Here is a 7,970-nt window from a genome sequence, read left to right on the forward strand (position 1 = left end):
TTACAGGATGTCTCCAACTTACAAGCCGACCTCAATGCTCTGTGTAATGAGATGTTGTAACATGAGTCCTCTACATATAGTGGGGACCCCCCATTGTTGGACACCATTTTTGGATGTTCTTATCAGTAATCCATCTCTAATACTGAATTGAGATTTGGATGTCACTAATAATTGGTGGTCTTCTTTTTGGGCGTAGTCTTCCTCCAATATAGGGGTGTTATAGGGTCTTCTATGTGTTTATTATTATTATACAGGATTTATGGCACCAACAGTCTGCTCAGCGCTGTACAATATAAGGGGGGCGGTACAATTACAATACATTTCAGTACAGAAGGAATAGGACGGCCCGGCCCGTGGAGTTTACAATCTGAAGGAAGGGGGAGGGGATACAAAAGGTGATAGCTGCGGGGGATGATCTGGTGGAGGTGATTCAAGTACAGTTCTTAGGTGGGGGTGGGGTAGGTTTTCCTGAAGAAGTGAGTTTTCAAAGATCGCCTAAAGGCAGACAGGGTGGGGGCTGACCGGACATGCTGTGGTAGGGATTTCCAGAGGATGGGAGAGGCTCTGGAGAAGTCCTGGAGGTGAGCATGGGAGGAGGTGATGAGGGAGCTAGAGAGGAAGATATCTTGGGAGGAGCAGAGCAGGCGATATGGATGATATCTGCAGATGAGGTTGGTGATGTAGCCGGGGCAGTGTTGTGGATGGCTTTGTAAGTTGTGGTTAGTATTTTGTATTTTATATGTTGGGTTAGTGGAAGTCAGTGAAGGGATTGGCAGAGAGGGGCAGCAGCCACTGATTGGTTGGTAAAGTGTATGAGTCTAGTATGAGTCAAGTTTTGAAGGGCCCAGACTGTGGCTAGTAATGCTTTCTCACAGTCATTGGATGTGATGTGTACAGGTGACAGGGAATTACTGGCATAGGCAATGATTGGTTCAGATTGTCTTGTATTTGATCCAGTACAGCATTGATACTGAGGTTTGTGAATCCAGTTCCCAGATAGAAGGGTTTTCCTCCTTCTGGATAAGCCAGGCACGGGGCTTGGGTGAGTTTCCTTGTCAGCTCATTCATGGCTCGCTCCTGAGCCCCCCCCATGTCCATGGTATATTCTTCTTTAGTAATGTCAATAAAGGTTTCCTGATTTCTGCCTAGTCATCAATAAACGTACGTGAGTAATTCATCACACCCACAAATGATCTCACGTCACTGATGTTGGGAGGTGTTTTACACTTCATCACGGCCTCCACTTTCTTCTTTTGTGGATTTAGGCCTTCAGAGGTCACTTCATGTCCAAGGAAGGTGACTTTGGTACGGCACCATTGGGCTTTCTGTGATGACATTGTAACACCTGCCTCTCTCAGCTGATTTAGCCCGTCTCATGTTTTGGATATGCTTTTCAACAGAAGTACTTTTCATTAAAATATCATCCACATATGTTACATTTCCTCTCTGTGCAGCATCAGGCATGGCCTTATGTAAGAACCAGCGAATTCATGGCCTGAGTTTATGTAACCTAAAGACATACGGGTCCAGGTATATTGTTCTTTATCCAAGGTGAAGGTCAGTCTGCATTGGTCTCCAGGACTTATCCTGACTGTCCAATAACCTTGGGCACAATCCAGCGCAGTAAAGATCTTGGCTCCCTACATCTGTACCAAGCATTGGTCAATATATGGGACGGGTCAGCCGGACATATATACACATTTGTTGAGCTGTGTGAAGTCGGCACACAGACACCATTGACCATTTGGTTTAAGGATCCCTAAGACAGGATTATTATAAGAACTGTGCACCGGTCTTATCATACCTCTCTGTAAGGTTCCTTATGATTTCTGACAACGAATCGTAACACGCTAGAGGAAGTCCATATTGCTTGATATAGACGGGAGGTGCATCAGGATCAGTCTGGATCCCGGCTATGTGAATGTCTGTAACACCAGTCATAAGAATCTTTACAAACATATCCTGGAATCCCATAAGGACTTCATTTAGCCGTTGGTGCTCTGGGTCATTAGATCATCCATCAGTGAAGGATATTTACATTTTCATCGTCTTCCTCAAGCCTGTCAGTGAGGTCATGATATTCCTTTGTTCATTAAGAGGAGGATTAAATATAAGAGAGGATTCCTCCACCTTACAAGTACCTACCTCAGAATGGAAAGCATACATTGAGCGAATGGTGAACAATCCTTCAGGAGAAGAATGAAATGTTTGCTCAGATATCTGTTCCTCAGTAAGGAATTGTTCAGGAATAAGGCCAATACTTGTATTATGAACCCCAAAGGTGCAAGAATAGGAATCTAAAGCCAAACCAATTATAGTGTTTTGGGGCAAAGAGATTTCATTTGGGGCTCCATTATTAATAATTATTTGGGTTTTCAATGGATGGATATTCACCATTTGTGTAGGATTTACCAAAATTCCTGATTGTTGCATCTTATTTGAGAGACATATAAATGCATCAGGGTTCTTTTTGTCCTTTTTGTACCTGTATAGGTACATCATGTGGTACTAATATGTTTCCTGCATATGGCACTATCTGGGATGATTTAAGGGCTTCATGTTCATCTATAAATTTACATAGATCCCCTTTAATCTGGTCCACAATGTGGAATTTACCAGATCCGTGTGTATGGCAAAGCGATGTACTAGATCGTTGCCAATGTAAATCTGATACCGGGGCTCAGTGATTACCAGGAATAAATGATTGGCCGTTTTACCCCCAACTGAAATGGATAACATGCATTTGGCAATAATATTATGACTTTTGGAGTCATTATCCAGATCATGGATCCAGTTATCCTGAGGGTTGGGATACCTGACTACTTTAGGATTAGACATTTGTTTTAGTAGATCTCTACTAATGTAACTATTTCCCGGCGTAAAGCCAGTTTAGCCTTTTTAGTACTTCCCAGGTCATTGACTTTGAAGGGAAAGAACACATCCTCATTCACCTTTCCAATCCTTGCCAGGAATTGTGTATGATTACTGAACCCAGTAGAGTCAGTATCTTCTCTATGGAGGTGAATAGAACGTCCCCTTCCAGGCAGACATCTCTGACTCTTTCAGGGGACACACATATGGTGTTCTCCTCCTGTCCACATAAGGTGGAGGTAGGTGTTGCCTGTAAGAAGGAAACATCTGGAATTTGGCTGTTCCTGAAATGGACCTCAATAGAGTCCGGTCTTTCCTCCATCACGTGGCAGTTACACGGATTGTGATAGGATTGGGAGTTCTCATAATTAATTGGCACATTGACCTGTGACCATATAACCTCACTGATAAAATCAATGACAGGGTTTCATCTCTGAAGGAGATCTATAGCAATAATTAGGGGTCATAGGGCAAACCAACTAGCAGTGTGGGATGGCAGATTCTTTTATTTCCCACCATGAAATGTAGCCAAGCCGTACCTGATACCTTCATGGCTGTACCGGATACACTCACAGGTTTTGCTGGGAAACTTTTCACCTTTATATTTCCCTGAAGAGAAGTCTTGGATTTGTTGGAAATCTTTCTGAGTTCTAATAGTTGCTTGGCTCCCCGTGTCTAATAAAGCCGTGATCTTTGGTAAATGATGATGTCATTCCACTTCAATGGAATACCTTTTGTCAATGTCCTGTAATGGGCAGAGGTACCTTGGGTGAGAAGTGAAGGTGTCTTTATGCTTTGTCTCATCCGCTGACCCCCCCTTCTTCTTCACATGGAAGCTCCTTGGATGGCTTGTCACGTTTTCATTGTGGAGGATTCTGTGGGCTGTAATACAGAAACACAAACATTCTGCCCCCCCTTACCTTTTGGCATAGGACAGGTTCAATCCTTCTCAGACATACAGACACTTGGCTTCATTTGTGCTCTCTTGTTTATCGGGACATTACAGGCATTATCATTGTTTGATGCTTTAACCTGTTCATTCCTGCTTCCTACTGAGGACGATTTTCTGCAGGATTGGGATTCCCTAAAAAAGGATTCTTAGTGTTAGCAGTGAAGAAATTGGTTATTTCCCCATTTGTTCTGCTAATACACTGAACTGACCTGCATCTGCTCCAGGCTTCATATAGATTACTTCTACTTTTCCAATGGACTTTTGGGTTTGGAGTTCTGGAATTGGATGTCTGGGATCTGACAGAACTTTCTGTTTCAGAACCAGATTGGACCTTTTTCTGGTTGGACCTGTAATTCCGGTAATAACCTCCCTGATTTCTCCTGTCGCTTAGTAAATTGATGCTTTTTGTCTGAGTTGTCAGTGACGGGGACCTTCTTGAAGTCCAGATTGGGTTTAGACTTCTTCTGACTGAGAGGTCTGGAGCTTCAACAACTTCAGCAGAACTCCTTTTTGGGGATTCAAACTTTCTGGGATCCTTTTTAATCTGAGTCTCAGCTATGTTTTCTGTGGGCTTTGTAAATCTCCTGCCCTGAGACTCTTCCCCATGCTGTAATCCAGCGTAGAGGGCGGTCCTCTCTGTCAGCAGCCAATCCAGAGTTTTTCTGGGATTGTAATCTCGGGCCACAATCATTTCTTTTTTATTTGGCAAAGCATCATAAAACAATTGGACACATTCAGGGCTGTCATAATCAGGATCTTTTTCAGCCAGGCTGTAGGCATTCTTGAGAACTGACAAAAACTCTGGGGGACTTTGATTTGGCCGACATTTTAAAGTCAAAATGTCTCTTTTATCAGCAGTAGCTGAGCGGTAGGGACCAAATTCTGCTTTTATTTCTGATACCACTTCAGACCATCTTATTACACCCGTGTCTCTGAGGAAGGTAAAGAAATTCCTGCGCTTTGGCTGAGACACCCATGGGACAAATTCAGTTTTCTGTTTGTCAGAATTCAAACTTCGTGTCATCATCGCCTCCTCGTAGGTTTCTGTGTGATCAATTATAGAAGGGATCCTTTCTTAGTAAAGAGGCCCACAGTTTCTGTTAGGAATGGTATCACTTTGGTGGTATCATACACAGGCCTCTGGGATTTTCTCTCACTTTTGGGGTGTTTATGAAGTGAGATGGGTCTTAATTTAGGAAGATAATGTTCCCTACTGGAAGGCATTTCATCCTCATCTGGGGGGTCACTGTAGTTACTCTCAGATTCTGAAGCCTCTGATTTTAATGGGATTACAATTTTAGGCCTCATAGAATGGTCTGGGTGTGAGCTGCTAAAGGGTTCAATGACATTTGTAGTCTGCCAAGTAGAAGGTTTAACCCTTGTACTGCTGGCTTTTAGCTCCTGTGTCTCTGGTACCAATTGCTGATTTGTGCGGTTCTGGCCATCTACCTCATGCTGGAGATGGGTATTCGCAATGCTCAGCTTTTCACATTCTCATTTCTAAAGTTGATTTTATCCCTTTACAGTCAGACAAATCCTCAGAGATCTGATCTAGATTCTTAACCACCTCCTGTCCGGCCGTTGTATATAAACAGCCAGATGGTGGCAGTGTCATGTTTGACATGACTGTCATATGCCTTTAAGTGTTTTCTATATTTTTTCTCTGCTCCTCCCTTTCCTTTGGTTTAGTTAATGTTGTATAGATAGCCCTCCCCCTTTCCCAGGAATGCATTGCAGCTCTAGCCTCATGTCATGCAGCAGGAAACATTATGATCTTTTGACCTATCGAATGTTCATTGTTGTAAGATTCTCTCAGTTTATGGAATAAACTTCACAGGATCTTCAAGATGTCTTATTGATTGAGTCACTTACTGTGGTATCCAGCTGAGGTTGAAGTTATCACTATCTCATCACAACTGTAAGTTACAGAGAGCACACTATCAATGCTTAGATTGGAGAGACAGAACAGGCAGTGTAGGGGCAGGTGGCTGTTTATAAACAGCCTCCCCGCCCCCTGCTTGTGCACGCTCCCTGGGAGTGCGCAGCAATGCGATCCGGTGCCCGCTGTGTCCTCCAGACACAGTGGAACACCGATCGTCGTACGGGACCTCTGTGTGAGGTCCCAATCATGTGATCACTGATTGGCCAATCAGTGATCACATGCAGAGTAGTAAGCAAGATGTCACTTCTGACATCATTGCTTACTATGTGTGAAATCTGTGAATGATCACAGAGGTCACATAGTACAGGGCTATTCACAACAATTGGTCACAGCTTGTACCATGTGACAAGCTGTGACCAATCACAGCTCACACAGTATTTATCAATGGCTGCAAGAATGCAGCCAGAGTGAAGGAGAAATGATTGCTTTTACAGCCTTTATGGGTGTAACATAATCAGTGTAAAAAAAAAAATCTTCATCATCCCCCACAAGTAGTACAGTGTCACCATGGTGATATTGTACTGCTAGGGTGACAGTAGGTAAAAGAAACCATAAATAATATTCTAAAAAACATTTTTTAAAAAATTATAATTTTTGGTTATACACTAATTTGGGTTTGTTTTTGTTTTTTTACTAAAAAGATAACTGAATACTTTTTAGCCAAGATTTATGATGAAATATTATTTATTTGCAAAATTTTATAAGAAAAACACTTTTTTCAAAATTTTGGGACTTTTTAATTTATATAGCAAAAAAAATAAAAATCCCAGTGGTGAATAAATACCACCAAAATAAAGCTTTATCTGTCTGAAAAAAATGCTAAACAATTCATATGGGTACAGTGTTGCATGACCGCGCAATTGTCATTCAAAGTGTAACAGTGCTGACAGCTGAAAATTGGCCTGGACAGGAAGGAAAGTGTCCGGACTTGAAGTGGTTAAAGAAGCGATCAATTCTTTATTTTGCAAATAATTTTCTTAAAATTGAACATTTTAGCTGACAATTGTTCCATCTCAGCAGAAATTTGTAGATTGAGTTTCTATCTCATGGAGTTTTCTCTGTAAGTGTTTAACGTTCTCAGCCTCTGGCCTGATATCCAATTTTGCTTTATTTAATTGTTCTGCCAATTCAAAAATGACATCAAGAAATTCTGGCCGAAATTTATGCAGCCGTGTTTCTTTTTCTTTCTTTGTTTTATCCTCAGCTATTATATACAGATAGCCAGCAACACGTGAATCATCAGAGCAGATATCATTTGTATACCCTGGAATCCTACTCCACATTTCAGTCACCCAATCATTCATATCCTGCTTAATGTCCAACTTATCTTTCACAAAAGACATCCCCTGAAATGTCACCAATTCTCTGACATCTCTCTGACTCAGAATAGCTTCAGATTCGGCACCAGAATGGCTGCATCTACTAGGAACACTTCTCACATCAGACATTTTCTGTATTTGTAACTGACAACAGCGCTTTCAGAGCCAAGAAAATGACTATAAAATATCTATGCTTATATACTGTATAGAATTCATGGAAACAGGCGGGATCTGGAATGAAGGAGATTCCCTACTAATTCTCACAAAGTAACCGACATCCCAGTTCTGTATTTGTGATAATTGGAAGACAAAAAAAAACACAATAATATGCAAAAATATATATTTATTAATAATATAAATCAGTACAAAATGGGGATGAAATATAATAGGTGATGATTAGAGATGAGCGAATCGAAGTATCCGAAGTGGAATTCGAGTCGAATATCGGAAAAATTTCGATTCGTGCCGAATCCGAAAAATAGCCTAATTCGGACGCGCGAATCAAAATTTTTCAGAAAATGGCGGCTGACATGTGCGGCGACGGAGCGGGGATGTCTGGGAAGGCGCGCAGACAAGGCGCGCTGACCCATAATGCATTCCTCAACGACATGTGATCGCATCAGCCAATCAGCAGCCAGCCAGCCAGCACTGTGTAATGGTTGAGCTATAAATAGCAGCCATTTTGGAATTCTTCATTTGCCTGCAGTCATTGAACAGAGGCAGACCGCTCTGTACTAGGGACAGGGACAGAGGGCCACAGAAACGAGAATTTGGGACAGAGAAAAGTTACATAGGGACACAGAACCATTAGTCAGGGACACAGATTTGTTAATGAGGGCCACAGAATCGTTATTTAGGGACAAAGAAACGCTAGTTAGGGCCACAG

The sequence above is a fragment of the Staurois parvus genome, unplaced genomic scaffold, assembly GCF_062004578.1.
Source record: "Staurois parvus isolate SC_StPar_1 unplaced genomic scaffold, SC_StPar_1.0 ptg001011l, whole genome shotgun sequence".
Lineage (NCBI taxonomy): Eukaryota > Metazoa > Chordata > Amphibia > Anura > Ranidae > Staurois > Staurois parvus.